The sequence below is a fragment of the Phyllostomus discolor genome, chromosome 1, assembly GCF_004126475.2.
Source record: "Phyllostomus discolor isolate MPI-MPIP mPhyDis1 chromosome 1, mPhyDis1.pri.v3, whole genome shotgun sequence".
In the NCBI taxonomy this organism is placed as follows: Eukaryota; Metazoa; Chordata; class Mammalia; order Chiroptera; family Phyllostomidae; genus Phyllostomus; species Phyllostomus discolor.
In genome coordinates this window covers 207,879,195-207,895,564 of record NC_040903.2, presented here as the reverse complement: position 1 = coordinate 207,895,564, position 16,370 = coordinate 207,879,195, and the positions used below count along the sequence as shown (strand labels likewise).

General features: G+C 49.4%; 1 protein-coding gene across 4 annotated transcripts in view; it reads left to right on the top strand.

Annotated features, from left to right (window-relative positions):
* Positions 1-16,370, top strand: part of FOXN3 (forkhead box N3) — a 362,322-nt gene that overhangs the window by 86,776 nt on the left and 259,176 nt on the right. For all 4 annotated transcript variants that reach the window (XM_036013048.1, XM_028505943.2, XM_036013060.1 and 1 more), the window contains exon 2: positions 5,683-5,797. The gene's annotated coding sequence lies outside the window, so the exon portion shown is untranslated. The remainder of the gene's footprint in view (positions 1-5,682; positions 5,798-16,370) is intronic.

Below are 16,370 nucleotides of genomic sequence, written 5' to 3'. Positions count from 1 at the left end.
CCCCTGTGGTAGGCAGCTTCTCTCGGTGACAGCTGCAGGAAGCCACCTGTGCCTGGCCCCCCGCCCCCACCCCCCCAGGCAGAGGAACCGAATACCATTGGTATGAGGGTTTACATCACGTTCTGCTATTATTACATTTGAGGGGCCTGGAAACCTTGGGCTCATTAACCTTGAGCTCGGAAACTGGAAATCAGAAAAGTTTCAATGGATGCTTTTGGGTGACTGGTTCAACATTCGCCCGTCTGGGAGTGCTAGAGCAGGCAGGCCCTTCCAACGGTCACGGCATTTATGTATTGTTTTCACCGCCCAGAAATATTTTCCATGTTAAAAAAAAAACCACCCACCAGTCTATGCCATGTCATTTAACTCTTTTGTAAGAACAGAAAAACCGCATGCATCTAAATGCCAAGCCCTAGGCCGAATCCCGTCATTCGAATTTCAGCCCTGGCAGGGCTTGTAGGAAACTCCATTGCTTCCATTGGAAGGGCCAGGAAATTGATTTGGAAAAAAAAAAAAAATGTGAGGGATTCCCAAATAGTGGCAGCATGGAATGAATAAGAGAGACGGGAAGGTACAGACAGATCTTATTAGCAGTCTGCGATGGTAACGGAACTGCCGGAGTCAACTTCCCCAGGCACAGCGCCTCTGGAGTCCCCACCGCCCGGCCACTGCTGACCGCTCTCGGTGGTCACGGGGTACAAGCAGGTCTGCGGGCTGGCGGCCGGGGCTCTCCGCCCCGAGGGCCTGCCAAGCCTGCCCTCTCACTGGGTCCTCTTTCCCTTGAGCATCCTCAGCTGCCCTCGGGTGCCAAATACTGTGGCCTGGCCTCGCCAGGAAGCTTCTAGGCCTTTGTCTTGCTGCTGCATCTGTCCAGAAGCCTTTGCTCCCGTCTCTGCTTGGGAAGACCCGGCTCCATTTCCAGTTCCTCCATGAAACCTTACAGATCTCTGCTGCCCGCCCCCCCGCCCCCCCACCGTCATTAGAATGATTTTCCATCTTCCCGTGTCCCCATAACAGTTTCTTTGCCTTCAGTTAAGGCACTTAGTTCCCTGTATTAAGATGAGTTGTAGCCCTGGCTGGCGTAGCTCAGTGGATTGAGTGCGGGCTGCGAACCAAAGTGTCGCAGGTTCGATTCCCAGTCAGGGCACATGCCTGGGTTGCAGGCCATGACCTCCAGCAACCGCACATTGATGTTTCTCTCTCTCTCTCTCTATCTCCCTCCCTTCCCTCTCTAAAAAGAAAAAAAAATGAGTTGTATCTCTTCTTAACTGAGACGAAGCGTATTACAAAGGACCGTGGCTTCGGCCCTCCTGAGCTTTGGCCACACCTGGAACAGTACGTTGAACTGTGGCATTTCATTGCCCTCTTGCAGACTTGTAAAGCTACACGTCATTGCCGTCTTCAGACGCTCATGTTCTGTGCGTAACGAGAGTCTGTGGGAGGCCGCAGCCCCTCGGGCCCCGTCTGCCGTAGCCCCGAGCATCTGAGCCAATGCAGGCACTTCCAGGGGCTTCCCCACCGTCAGCTGTGTGGTATCATCCAAACGCAGAACCAAGGGGATGGCTGGTTGTTCGTATTCATAGTGTCACGAGAGTTTAGAGCCAGAAGGAACCTTGTAGAGCTGAACTCCTCCCCAAAGAGGGGAGAATTGTGAACCTGAACTAAGTGCCTTTTCCAAGGCCACAGGTTGGTCAGTGACCCAGGTGCGTGGATAGGGCCCATCACGTCTCACATGGGCCTGTCTCCTGAGCCTCTCTGACCGAAGCCTTGGGTTCCACTTAGGGTAAGGCAGTCAGCCCGTGCTTTCGGCCCGCGGTTGGGATTGGCTGGCTTTCTGTATGTAAGCACTGTCCTGAGACGACAGTCCCATTCAACTCTTTGCTGATATCTCTGGGGTAGAATTAAACACGAAAGTGGACTGAGAGTTGAACTTGGCGGTGCGGGGGGGAGTGGGAGCAATGCTAACGGGTCATTAGCCATCGCCTCCCTGAGGTTGTGGCAGCTGCTGAATTCAGTCAAGTTCAGACCCTTAAAAAGAGTGGAAAAAAGAAAGCACATACTTTCCAGAGCCTGGGCACCGCACAGCTGGGCCAGCTGGGCGCAGCACCGTGGCAGAAAGATCTCTTCAGCCTCAGAAATATGAGCCCCGAGCCTGCACCCGGGGAGGGGCCTGCGGCCGCAGCGGGACCTGATTTGGCGTTCCGTTTCTGGGCTTGTAGGTGCCTGCAGCCGCATTAGACTCGGCTCCTCGGGGAAGCCCATGAGTATCTCAAGAAAGAACCAGCCCTCCAAACTGACAAGTGCAGTGAGCTCTGTGTGTGTGTGTGTGTGTGTGTGTGTGTGTGTGTGTGTTTAAAGGCCCGCGTCTGAGGCCCACAGGCTTTTTCAGGGGAGCTCTTGGTTTTCTGCATAAAAGTGTGCTTCCCCTTGTCCGGAGTTAGCCTGTTGAGGGAATAAAGCACAATTCAGGTTTCCGAGCTGGAAGACGGATGAATCCCTCCGCCAGTTACATATGGAAATAAATTAGTAAATGGCCCATCTGGGACGAGACTACTGCGGAGATGATAAATGATCGCCGTCGCGCACGTCTGTGTTGCCGGAGACGGAGCAGCGCTCCCCCGGCGCTGCCGAGAGATAACTGGATGCTCTGTCCTGGTCAGAGGCATGAAATTTTTTTTTTTTTTTTTAAATCACAAGTAAAAAATTCACTGTGAAATGTTTCATGGGAGAGTGCTTTGGCTGATGCCCAGTGTGTTCCTTAGAAGTGCGGTGTCTGCAAATATTTAAAAGGAATCTCAAGGGCAAAAGGAACATTGTACTTTTAGATTTGCAAAGGCCGATATAGTAACAAGTATTAACGAATCTCCAAATGTTTCCATGAGTGGGATAATTCTATACCTCTGCCGTGGCATTGCAACTTTATAATTTTCATAGCAACTTTATGTCTGTTTTCGTATTTAAGTTTCAAAGATGTTGGGGCAAGTCAGTGCCTCTGTTTCTTGATTCATGAAACACTGAGGCTTAGCGGGTGAGTGCCTTTTGCTCACGACGACTCGGGGGGCCAAATGGCAGAGCTACCGGGTATCACCGGTGCCGAGTCCAGCTTCACTTCCTCAGAGCCCATGTGACATCCGAAACGCTTTCAGTGTCCCATCCTGCATCTGGCAGCCTCCGGCAGGAGAGCATTCTCTTTATGTCAGGTTCCTAGAAACTAAAGCCATACCTTCTTTTCCTTTCTTTTTCCCCAAAGATTTATTTATTTATGTGTTTTTAGACAGAGGGGAAGGGAGAGGGGGAAGGGAGGGAGAGAAACATCAATGTGCTGTTGCCTCTTGCACGCCCCCTACTGGGGATCTGACCTGCAACCCAGACATGTGCTCTGACTGGGAATTAAACCTGTAACCTTTTGGTTCACAGGCCGGCGCTCAATCCACTGAGCCACACCAGCCAGGGCTAAAGCCATATCTTCCTGATTGAGAAAATAATTATTTCTCTATTTGGAGATCTTAAGGATCAGTTTAACTTGTTTTTTTAAAAAATATGATTTAAAATTTTTAATTGAGAAATAATTGAAATATAGCATTACATTAGTTTTCAGTATATGACCTAATGATATATTTGTATACATTGCAAAATAATCACAGCAATAAGTCTAGTTAGCATTCGTCACCTTACAAAGGTACAATTTTTTTATGTGTGATAAGAGCTTTTAAGATCTACCCACTGAGCAACCTTTAAATAGGCAATAGAGTATTATCAGTCCTAGCCATCATGCCGTACATTACATCCCCATGACTTATTTTATAACTAGAAGTCTGTACCTATCGACTCTGTTTATCCATTCCTCCCCTCCAACCCTTCAACTTTTTCCTGTACCTAAGGCACATCACGGCTCCCTTGAGTTGTTTTATAAAACTAAGACCATGGATGTCCTCGGGGGCTCTTTAGGTGTGGTGAGATCCTGCCCCTTGCAGAATGGCCTGAGGCTGCTGTGACATGCAGAGCCTTGGGCTTCCTTTAAAATGTTCTTTTGTGTGTTCCTCCTGGGCCAACCTTTAGCAGTTAGTCCTTGAAGCAGCTGAGATGCTCCCCTCTAGAAAATGCAGTACAAAAAAAAATACAGAAAAGCAAACTGGGTTTAGAAATCGGTGAGTCACCCAGTTTGTGAGATGTCAGTTTCTAAACCGAAGCAACGGATGCCGCTGGACGGTTTTCACACGAGAAAGAGGCCCCAGGGCCCTAGCATTTACCTGCCTATCCTGGAAAGTAACCTTGTCTCACCTGGATCATCTTCAAGGGTCTCCGGTAGCAGCCAGACCTGGCTATTCTGTGCAACTGAATAACCTTCATGCATTCTTGCTTCTGGGCCTTTCTTTGCTTTAGCGATTACTTGGTCTTCCTGGTCAAAATCCTGTTCAAATCTCCACGCCCGTTAGTATTGTTATTATGTTGATACTTTCTTTACCTGCCCCTACTCCAACCCCGCCACAAACACGGGTCCCCTCTGAAGTCCTCTAGCTGTTGGTATAGGAGACAACCCAGTCTCTCTGTATTTGAGTTGCCTACATACATGTTTCGTCTCCCATAGTGGACCACACACTTCTCAAAGGTGGCGATTTCATCCTCCTCTCTCTGACCCTCCCGTCTTCCTTCCAATCCCCAGCTCAGTACTTTGCCCTTAACTGAAATTTAACACGCATCAGAGCAAGGTAATTTTGTTTTCCAGCAACAGACTAGCTGTCTTTGGATGCGCGGATAAAGATCTGAAGTGTATGGGAATCGCCCGAAGGGCTTGTTAGATCAGATCCCTGGACCCCGCCTCCAGATAGTCAGAGTCAGGTGGTCTTGGGCGGGAGCCAAGGGTTTGCATTTCTCACTGACTCACAGGTACCGTCCACGCTGCTCTTCCAGGGACCACCATTGGAGAGCCACCAATGTAATGAGCTTCTTTCCTAACATTCTCACATTAAAGCTCATAGTGTAACACCCTTGTTTTTACTAGACGGACTACTGGTCTGCCTTCCTTGAGGCAGAGGCTAAAAAACTTATCTTCCATCAAGTTATGATGCAAGCCGTCGCATGTACCAACTTTCCTATTTTGCAAGATGATTGGTTAACTGTGGCTCAGAAACTTGCAGCCCCTCTAGTGAGCTTTTAGTTCAAAGAGATCTTCCTCCCCAGGAGCAGAGCCAGGGTCGTTTCATTTCACAAAAACAGAACAGGGAGTCGCTGACATCGCAGCCTGTCTCCCTGTCTTCCCCGTGGGTCAGGGCTGGTCCACGTGGTGGCACACTGGCCTTGAATGCCCCTTGGTGCCCTGGCGTTTCTCCTTTATATAAACCAGTGTTTCGGTGGCAACTCTAGCAAAATGAAATGATCTCGCAAATGTCTCCATAGCCGTGGTAGTAAAATAAGGTAATCTCATAATGTCTGTGGCATGTATTTTCAAACGTCTGAGTCCTTGGACGCCCCGTGAGGCGGTTTCAAGAACACTCCACCGCGGAAGACGCGGGGCTTCAATAACTTCCCGAGCAATCACGCGGCACTGTTGCAAGTGACTCTCTCCCTGAAGTGTGTCCTCGTTTAGAGTGAGGCGAGAGAGACATCTATCCATTGTGGCTGAGAGGGGGCCTCGCTCTTCCTCCGCTCTAATCCCGTCTTCCTTCTGCTCCTCTCCGCCAGCCACTAGAAGCATCATCTCCTGGAAGACCCGAGTTCTTGGGATAATGGAGGCTTCTCGGTCCTGTCCGTGACGGAGCAATGCCGACCTCGGTTTCCTGGACCCGTTCTGACTCAGGTAACCACGCCCTGCCCTCCCCAGCTCGCTCCCACCTCACCGACAAGGGCACGGAATGAGTGAAATGCCAAAGCTATACTGAAATGCCAATGCCCAATTGATTGTTTCTCCATCCATGGGTATCCCTCCTTCTTCCTCCCACCCTTCTTAACGATCAAGGTGTGCAGCTGGTCAGACTGACAATGCAGTCAGTCCAATTGAGGCATGAAGAGAATGAAAACACTGAATCACGTCCCCATTGAACGTTTGGGCGTGGGTCGCAGACTCGCAAAGCGAAAGGAACGCCGCCACTGGGAAGTTTTCGAATGGAAACTAGATTCTGCTGTAGTTCCTCTAAATCATTTCTCATAAGACCATGTTTTGCTTGAATCAACCTTTCTAACGCTGCACCTTTTCACTGAGGACAATAAGTATTGCTGAGTATCAGCTGGTTGTGTGTTCTTGGGACAGATGGGGATAAAAAGCCGAAGACCAGGAGCCACTCTTGAGGAGGTGGCGGATGGTGGCGCCCCCTGGAGCTGGGGCTGGGCACTGACGGTAGCTCTGTGGTTCAGGGAGCTGAGAGACATGTAGGATTGGGATTGAATTCTTGGGACAGGGAGGGCCCCAGGTGGCCGTGGTCACTCACTGTAGACCATTAGGCCTAGAGGTGGGAAGAGGAGCGGCATGGGGTCCGGGTGGGTAGATGGGAGTGAGCCTGCTGTGAGCCCTGGCAGCAAGGGCCCTGGCTGCCTGGACCAGGACCCCGGTCCTTCATCACAGCCTGAGCTACGCTCCCCCGAGAGCCTGGGCCCCTTCAGGTTTCCCTGAGGAAGCCCCACCTACCCTGTTAGAGTGGGGCCTTGGCTGGCAGCTTCCTTTAGGGACAGCCGTCATTGTCGCCCCAGCCCTGGCTTGCCTGCCATTTTGCTGGACTTTTCTGCTTCTTTGGGTCTGTCCATGCCCAGCCTCCGCCTGCCTACCTGATTGTTTAGTCTTCTCTCACACACCTGCATCTTTCCCCTCCAAGCTCTGTCTGGTGGGTGTGGCTTAAAAAGGCCCCGGATGAACCAGGGACTGTGTGAGGTCAGTACCTGGTGATTCACACGGTGCTAGTCTGAGCTGAAAAGTGGAATTGACAGGTAGGATGCATAAGCCAAGAGCACGAGTTTTATAAGTCGATGCTGAGAGCGTTTCTAGAGAGTTCTGAAAGCTGGAAGTCAGAGATAGTCTCAAGGCTGAATAAGGAGTCACAGTCAGGGATGGGGAGCCAGATGCCCTGATTAATTTTGGGATGGCCCAGTATACCTTCTTCCAGCGTTGCTTTTGGATAAACTAGTGGCGGCTCTCGCTGCCCTGGGTCTTGAAAGCACCACCAAGATTTGTATTCTGAGGCTCCTGCCCTTCCTGTCGGGGCTGCCCTGGCCACACTCCCCGCCCCCCTGCCCTGCTTGGCATGCACTGGGGCTCCTGCAGCGAGGTTCCGCTTGCCTAGGAGTTTGGGCCTTTCTGGAAACAGAGTCTTGCAGCACTAGCCGCCCCGGTGGCTGTCCTGTGGCCAGTGTTTTGAGACTACAGGCCTCCTGCATCTTGTGACACGTACGTCTTAAAATGTGGCTTCCTGGTTGCTGCAACACGTGAAGAAAAAAAAAAAAAACAGTCAAAAGCACACACTCATTCTTAAGTGCCTTAGACTAGAAATGACCCCAACCAATTCCACACCCACAGCCCATTGGCCGGAATTGTCACGTGACCCCGTCTCGCTGCCGGGAGGCTGGGAAGTAGGGTGGGGCAGAGGAATGCTTGGGGTCCCCACTGCCCCTGCCGAGCTTGTCACTGTGGGAACACCTACACTTTTTCTGTGCTTCTGTTTGCTCACTATTAAAGGGTAATGAACCCAGCCCTATATTTTTTCACACAGTTTATTAAAGGTGCAAATAAGATATATGAAAGAGCTCTAAAAGGTACCCTGCGTAGTAAAATATCCAAGATAAAATGGTCACTGAATTGCTCTATTGCATCTTGAACGGTGAAGGGCTGGAGTTGGGGTGGTCACATGCGCCCCAAGACCGGCCCCCGCCCCCCCCGTTGACCCAGCCTAGTTGCCATACAATCCTCCCTTCCTCATCCGGAAGTATCGGGGTGTGGACAGCAAATTATGAGATCTCCCCAGCTTGACCCCACTGGTCACCTTGGAGATTCTTGTTACCTGCTGTTTATCGAGCTTTTCCTAAAAGTCAGGTACTGCTCTAAGCTTTTACCTCCTCCATGACTTCGTTTAATCCGCAGACAAACCTGTGAGGTTTTTAAGATGAGGTAACAGATGCGGGAAGGGTCGAATGGCCCATGATCAGACAGCTATCAAGTGGCAGCACTTTGCTCTGAACCTGGGTCAGTCTGGCGCTGAACCCCCAAGTGCCCCGCGGGGTCCCCTCACTCCTCCTTGACCACGTGGGCCCCACTTTCCGGACACTGCCTTGGGACTCTGTTCCCAGACCCCAAGCTGGTAGAGAGTTACAGCCCTGAGCAGTAAGTTTAGCCCCTTATGACCCCGACAAGCAGTCAAGATACAGGATCGCTCCATGAGTCTCCAGAACCAGCAAGTAGCGGGACCGGGGCTGGCGAGCGTGTCTCCTGGCTTCCTGTCAGTCCCTTCCCATCCCTGCTACCCTCGAGTTGACACGGGCTGCTTGCTTTAAAACTGGGCGCTGCCTTGTGTGTAGGGAGAAGAGACGCTCTTTGGAAATCTAGGGTGGAGTAGAGAGCTCCAGCCAGTGCAGACTCGCCGTGTGCTCTGCAGTTGATCCAAACAGGCAGCCGCCCAGCACAAACAGCCAGGAGAAACCGAGCTCTGTTTTCAGGAAGTTTATTTACAAATTTGTTTATTAAAAAGAAAAAAAAAAAAGCTGGACCCCAACCAAAGACCAGTCTGCTTGCAAAATACTATCAAACGAAAAACCATCTACTCCCAAGCTGGTATTCATTGCCCTGGTTCCTGGCCTTCCTGATCAGAGTTCAAAACCAAACCCGTGATATCAGAGGGAAGAGTCCCTGAGAAAGGAACCAAACGCGGCCGAGCCTCTATTGCGCTGCTCGCTTCAAGAACCCCCGCCCCCCCCAAAATTACATATGTGGTTTCTCAACGTACAAAAAAATGAAAGGAATTCCATTATGAAAGAAAAATTAGATGGAAATTTCTAATCCTATCTCACAAACAATATAGGAATAACTTTAAAATATTCTGCTTTAAGCATGCATTTAATTTGTGCTCTGGGAACCAGATAATGTTGCTAAGATAAAGCATTCTAATAATGATTTATGTAAATTTATTTGTACAAAGTAATGGTGTAGTTGCCTATAGCAAATTGCTTGGAATATGAAATGATATTTATGAAGTCTTTTTTTGTCCTCTGAATGAATACAATGGAGAAAATGAGAGACTCCAGGAAGGGAGAGAAATCCGTGTTCAAAATGCACTCCGGTGCCTCCAGAGGCGGAGACAGCTGGACGGGCCAGGGGGTGTGTGAACAGTCAACAACTCAGTTCTGTGTGTTGTCCTGTGGTGCTCGCGTTATTGAAGCCGTTTTAAATGCCACACAAAGAGTGTGTGTGTTGGATTCTTAGAAGGCTCGGACCCTCTCTCCCGGGGATCAGGAGCTGCTCCAACACCAGAGCTCTTGCAGAATAGCCAATGACAGATCGCTTGTTGTCACGGTCCCCGGGTGGACTGGATGCTTCCAACGTGGGGTATGCAGAGGTCAAGTGCATTTGAAAATTGGGCCACGCATGTCGGTTCCCAGGTACTTTAATAGGAAGGAAGTTATGCTTGAGTCATCAAGGGGACCCAAATGTTAACACACACAACAAAAAACTCGCCTGAAGACTGATTCATAGACCTGCAGGGAGTTTTCCAATGGGCGGCCCAGGTAGAGCCTCTGATAATGGCTCTAGGTGTTTCCCGAAAACGTTTGAACTGAATGGAAATTCCCACGTAAGTAACAGATCGTGCCTTGGCCTTGTAAGTGCCTGGTATTTGCCATAACCTGTACTATTTGGAAATGGCAAGGTGTTAACACCTTAGTTTCGGGAAACATTACTTTCCTTTTCCTGAAAACATTTTTTACTGTCTCACTCGGTCATCGCGACCGTTTCCGTGAGCTCGGGTGAGAGTGTGTCTTCTGTACATAGGGAAACTGAGAGCCACGGAAGTCACCAAGCAAGACATCATAGAATGGAGGGGACAGCTTCCTTGCTAGCATTTGTCCTGTTGCTACCACAGACGACAGCAGATGAAAGAAATTTGTGAATTCGGAGGCTCTTGCTTTATTTAACACAAATTCAGCATTTTGGCCCCTCACAAGCCGTTTTGGATTGACACCAGCTGCCCGGAGGGAAATGGGCTTGTTTAATGGGACAGAGTGACTTTGCAGTTTGGCTGTGAGCTGCAGCGGGCCAACTCCCCGGGCTGAAGTCGGAGCTCCCGGGGGAGGGGCGGGAAGCCTGAACGGGTCTGCAAAGCAGAAGGAAAACAAGGCGGGCTTCAGGGAAAGAGGGCGTGGCCTGGATGTTCACGCGAGCCGGGTCTAGGGGCTGGGCTGTGGCCTCCGGCAGGGCTGGTTTTAGTGCCGGGGCGCAGGATCCCTGGGGGGAGGCACTGGATGTGAGGGGGAGAGTGTAAGCCGAACTTGCAGATCCCAGTCCTCCTCCTTTCCAGCTGAATGACTTCGGGGGTGATTTCTGAGCTCTGGATTCCCAGACAATATGTAAGGCGCCCGAGCCTCCATTTCCCCGTCTGTAAAATGGGGGTGATGAGTTTACCGTCTAGAAATGGTGTACAATAATTCTCAGAAAATACTTGGCGCAGTGCTTGGCGGATAGTAAACACTCATGGTAGCTGTTAAAGTGATTAGAATGGTTTTTCTTTAAGAATCTATGGCCCTGACTGATAATGGGAAATGAAATTGAAACCCATTTTTATGTCACTGAGGATTAATCTAAAACCTTTCGAAATCAGTTGCTGGGAACCAAAAGATAACAAGGTAACTGTAAATTGGTTCATTTGTCCATTCAACCCACAGCTCCTGGTGTCCAAGGGCCTTGGCACACTGTTTGTGAGGGCGGAGGAGGCTGGGCACAGAGTTCTGGGTAAGGGAGATTTTTGCACGTGGCAAGCAGGCACTGCGCAGGCCACTTTAATATAATGGTCTTTGTCTTCCAAGAATTCAGAAATTAAACTGGTCTGAATCCTTAGTTGTCGCTGAAAAGGGCTGGTTCTGGTCCAGACTCTGCAAATTGGTTTCCTTCAGCACAGCCGTCCTGGCTGGCTGTGGAGCAGGTTTATGTCGAGACGAGTGGATGGAAAGTCTGTGGTCATGCACTCCTTCTGCCTGCGGAAGACGGCACTCACGCTTTCTACACATGTGTTCTTGGCCGCTGCAGGGCAGGCCCCTGGCCTGCAAGTGTGAATACGCCCTTTCCTTAGAATTCATTTCCCTGAGAAGCATAGGTATACACTGCTTTCTTACCTAGGCTTGAAATAAATACAACGTAAAGCATGTTGACTTTTTTTTTTTCAGACGGCTATGTAGTTATGTTTCCTTAGAAAGGGTGTTTCACAGAAATTTCTCTGAGGGAAGATAAGGAAATGTGAAATGTCCTCCAGTGAAAGGAGAGAATAAGTAATAATTCTCCGAGTCTGGATCCAGTCTGGTCAAGTTCACGGGTCTCCCGTGGGGAAGGCAGAGGGGGCTTCCTGAGGTGCACCCTTGAGTGTAGAGCGTGATGCTGGTCAGAGTGGGGATGGGGGTGGGGTGGGGTGGACAGACAACTACACACAAGTGAGTGTTCAAACGTGACCTCTTCCCCAGTCCAAGGCAAAGAAGAAAATAAGCACAAGGTAGAGAGTTCAATATCCTTACTTGGCAAAATAAAAAGTTGGCAATCTACGCTTGTTCCCGAAACTATTTTTGAAATTTTATGGCAGGGCGAGCTCACGATCTGGGAACTGGCCGGAGTGGGTGCTCTGGCCCCTTCTCCTATGCACAGGGTCACCTCCCTGTCTCCCTACTGGGCTCCCGCTTCTGCTGGCTGGGGGTCTGCAGCCTGTGGCTTATCCTCCTCATTAAAAAGGAGGTTAGCGAGTGTTAAAGGCATCACAGCAATTAAAACTTCTTTCCTGGTTTAAGGAGGGAAAACAAGCATTTGAAAAGATGAGTGGTCATCTGCCCGTAGTACTCCACAGTCAGCCCTGGCTGGGTAACTCAGTTGGTTAGAGCATCGTCCTGATATGCCAAGGTTGCCGGTTCGATTCCCAGTCAGGACACATACAAGAGTCAACCAAGGAATACATAGATAAGTGGAAAAACAAGTCGATGTCTCTCTCTCTCTCAAAATAAATAAGTAAATAATAAAAGAGTACAAAGCCCCACACACTGATCTCCTGGCAGAAGCCTGGCAGATCCAGCCCCTGCCAAGGCAGAGGGTGAGCGCTCAGTCCCCACAGAAAATGCTATCGTGGGCCGACTGCTTCCCTAGAGTGGATACATTTCTGTGTCCACAGTTTATGTTACCCTCACTCGGGTGTGTGCATATGAACTCTTACATGGGTATGTTAGCATTAACCAGGGACTGAGTCTTTTGGGTCCCATCTCATTACTGTGCTCGGAGCTCGGTGACCGGGGGGGGGGGGGGGGGGGGGGGAGTGACGCGGCACAGGCGGGAGCTCCGGGGTCAACAGCGGAGCAGCGGGCTCCGAGGCAGAACTGGAACTCGGAGCGGCGGCCTCCCCCACGGAGGCCGCAGAGCAAGAGCGGTTTGGAAGTGGATGCTCCTTGAAAGGGAAGGGCATCCAAACCGGCCCCGTCAACATGGAAAAGGCGTCGCGTCACCCCCAGCCCAGGCAAATGGCCCCCGAACAGTCGCACTTTTGCCGGGTGCTCAGACCCGCGCGGAGGGTGCATTGGGGCGGTGAGCGCGCCTCCGACAGCCAGCAGGCTGCGCCTCCGCGTCGGCGTCACTTTATTCTGGTTAGACGCTGAGGACACTTCGCTGCCCGTGACTCTTTCCCTTGAGTAGCAGAGCCTATCATCGCCTCACACGTAGTACATGGGTTTCCAGGTGAACCGCAGGAGGCAGGAGACTGGTCGTAGCAGCGACTGGAAGGTCAGAATTACTCACCAGCTATAGAGTCTAACAGGCCTTCCCCGCGGGCAGCTTGGTCTGGGGAAGGGTCACCTCTCCTGAACCCGTCTTGGGTGAAATGGTGGTGAAGCAGGCAGTGCTCAGTTCTGATTGAGGGCTGCATGGTTTCCAGAGAGTTCCATCAGGGTCTCTTTAAGGTAAACAAGGAGGTGGCCTGCTCTTTTGCAGAGCGGTGTGTGGCTGTGTGATAGGTAGGTAGGCATGTGCTTGATAAATGCTTCTAAATAGTGACAGCCTATTATTATTATTATTATGGCATTTTACTTTATCCCTCAGGTGAATGTACATGGAATATTACACATAGCTACCAGAATCTATTGTTATATATATGTATATTTATGTAATAGATGTATGTAAATATATATGCCTGTATATATATGCACGCATGTACAAATAATGTCATTTGATTCTGGGACAGTTTATAGGATTCACTGTTTTCTTAAGATGTGGAATTATCTGAGTTACCACCATTGTCACTAGTGCCACTTTGTTATCACTTGGCCTCCGGTTCTTTTTCAGCTCTCCTGTATGTGTGCTTAACTCACCGAAAGTGTAAACAAGCTGCTGTTTATTTTATTAAACATCTTGAGCAGAGATGTTTGGTCTGATTGCCGGAAATTGTTAGCTTATCATGGAACTGTCCCGATAATTCATATTATTCAATTTGCATCACTTATGATAATAATTATTACTACATAAAAGAGCACGGTGCTTTTATTTGTATAGTTCTTTCATTAATAATTTAATTGACTATTACGTTCAAGTGGTTCTGCATAACACATATCAAAGTACTTAGAGATTGGCCCTGGGCACCTTGGAAAGCCAGAATTCAGCTGTAAATTGTAAGGCTGGGGTTGGCGATCCGAGTGGCCTTGACATTCAGTTGGTTGGCTGTACACATCCCCTCATATTTATTTCCAAGCATTTTATTGACTCATCAGCAGTAACTCTGATCTGGTCATCGTCACAACCTAAGACGCTCCATCATGCTGTAGTTATTTTGGTCACTCGAATGACTAGAGTGATACTGATTTATCGGTTGAAAAGCTAGTGATGGCTAAAACAATGAATCTGACCCACTGCATCACCAGCTCCGTGTACCCACGGGCTGGGTCTCTGGGGCCTGTTCTGTAGAAATGGGGAGATTTCATTGGCCATAGCTTAGCCAATGTTCCTGCACAACATTACAGCTGGGTAAGACATGTGGTTTTTTTTTTTTAAAGATTTATTTATTTATTTATTTTTAGAGAGGGAAGGGAGGGAGAAAGAGAGAGAGAGAGAGAAACATCAATGTGCGGTTGCTGAGAGTCATGGCCCACAACCCAGGAATGTATCCTGGCTGGGAATCGAACCTGGGACACTTTGGTTCCCAGCCCGCGCTCAATCCACTGAGCTACGCCAGCCAGCGCTAGACATGTGTTTTGATACATTTTGCTACGAGGAACTTAGTTTGTGGCTTTTTGTAGAGTAGGAGAGTACTACCAAATGTTCTACTTCGTGTTGGTATACGCAACAAGATGATGCATTGATACATGCCTCTGGAGGCACCAGAAATGGGGTGGGGTCGGACTCTGGGTGCCCACCCACAGTGAAGTTCAAGCGGCTGCATTTTAAAACTCTGGATTTGATGGGAAAAAGAAAGCCGGCAAAGGAATTCCCGTTTGACCAGATCAGCCGGCGTCTGGGAGGATGAGTGTGTGTTGACCAAGAGCCTCTTGGAGGAAGTCTTCCACGCCCGTCACTGGAGTGTGTTAGACGGAACACCCCTCCCCCGCCGGTGGGCGGCGTGCTTGGGGCAGGCATTAACGCCCGGCCCCGGCACCGGAAAACGTGTTCTCTGTGGCTCAGGAGAAGAACTGGAGGCTGTGCAGCTGTTTGAGAGCACCATTTAAAACTTATCTTTTGGAAAAGAGTTTGCTTTCTTGTCATTAAAAATTGTGTCTACATCTGTAATAAGCAATGGAGTTCCTAGGACAGTGCGCTCCGTGGGCACACAGGGTATTTCAGTACAGTTAAACCCTTGACAATAAGTTACCAATTTAGGTGAAGGAGGGCACCTTCTGGTGGCTAAGTGGTACATATGACATCGGTCCAGAAAGTATCCGGCCATGCAATATGAAAAATAAAGACATTTGTTAAAGAAGATACAAGGTATAAGAAACATTGTACATAGGATAATGATGCCTCAGTCCCCTTCTAAGTAGGCACTGTGGGACCTCACCACACAGTTCTCCCAGTCACCGTCAGCTGCCCCATTATATTTTCCTGAATCTCATTGATGGTCTGAAGTCTCTTCCCTTGTAAAGTTGATTTCAGTTTTGGAAAAAGCCAGAAGTTACAGGGTGCCAAATCTGGGCTGAGTCACCTGGGTGATTTGATGTTTCACCAAAAAACTCAGCATGGCGTGATGCATGAGCAGGCGCATTGTCATGGTGAAGCTGGCAATCACCAGTTGCCCATAGCAGCAGCAGCCTTCTGAATCACCCAAATAGTTTCCACGGAGGAATGTTCGAGCTTAATGCAAAATCTGATGCAGATTCATTGCTCTATTTGCTCGTTTTGAATGTGACAGCCCCACAGTACACATGTTCACTCAATGACATCTACCGCCCCCACTGACTAGTACAGTGAAGTGCTCACTGTTCATGATGTGCGCTCCAGTCCACTGTCCTTGGCTGCCAGGTTACATCAGTGTCACATAAACCATTCTCGTTATATTAACAATGGCTGGGCTTTATCTCTCTATCTGGACAGACCTTGTATGTGTCACTCTGGATAGACTACTTTGGGGTAACAGCACCCAAAACTCATAAAACATGGAAGTTTTATTTCTTGCTCACCCCATGTGTCCGTCGAGGCTGGCCAGGGACTCTGTCATCCTTGTTCTCGTCCCCAGATGGAGGCAGAGTCCCCATCACTGTGGCTGAGAGAAAGGAGAAAATGGCAAAGCACATGTTGGCTCTCCAAGCTGTCCAGCTGCAACATGTGTCACTTCCACTCACATTTTATTGGCCAAAGCTACTCACGTGGCCACACCTAACTTCCAGTAGGTGAGAAAATGTAATACAGCTGTATACTTAAAGGGTAAAGAGCTGCAATACTTATAAATAGCTCTATGACACCCACAGTATAGACCTTCAATACTAGAGCTAGGACTCAAGAGACCTAGCTCAACTGAAGCAAGTGAGTAGAATTTATGAGCAAATTCTTTATAATCTTCAGAAAATGGACCAATCATGTGAAGCAGGGTTGTCTTGTGTCTTCAGTACTGTCCCGTTGAGGAGGGGGGCTCTACCCCAGCCCCTCACACTCTCCATCTTACACACAATCACAAGCCACTCAAACAGTCGGGGTGCTTGTCCTGCAGGTGCAAGAGCACGTGGGGTCCCCTAGC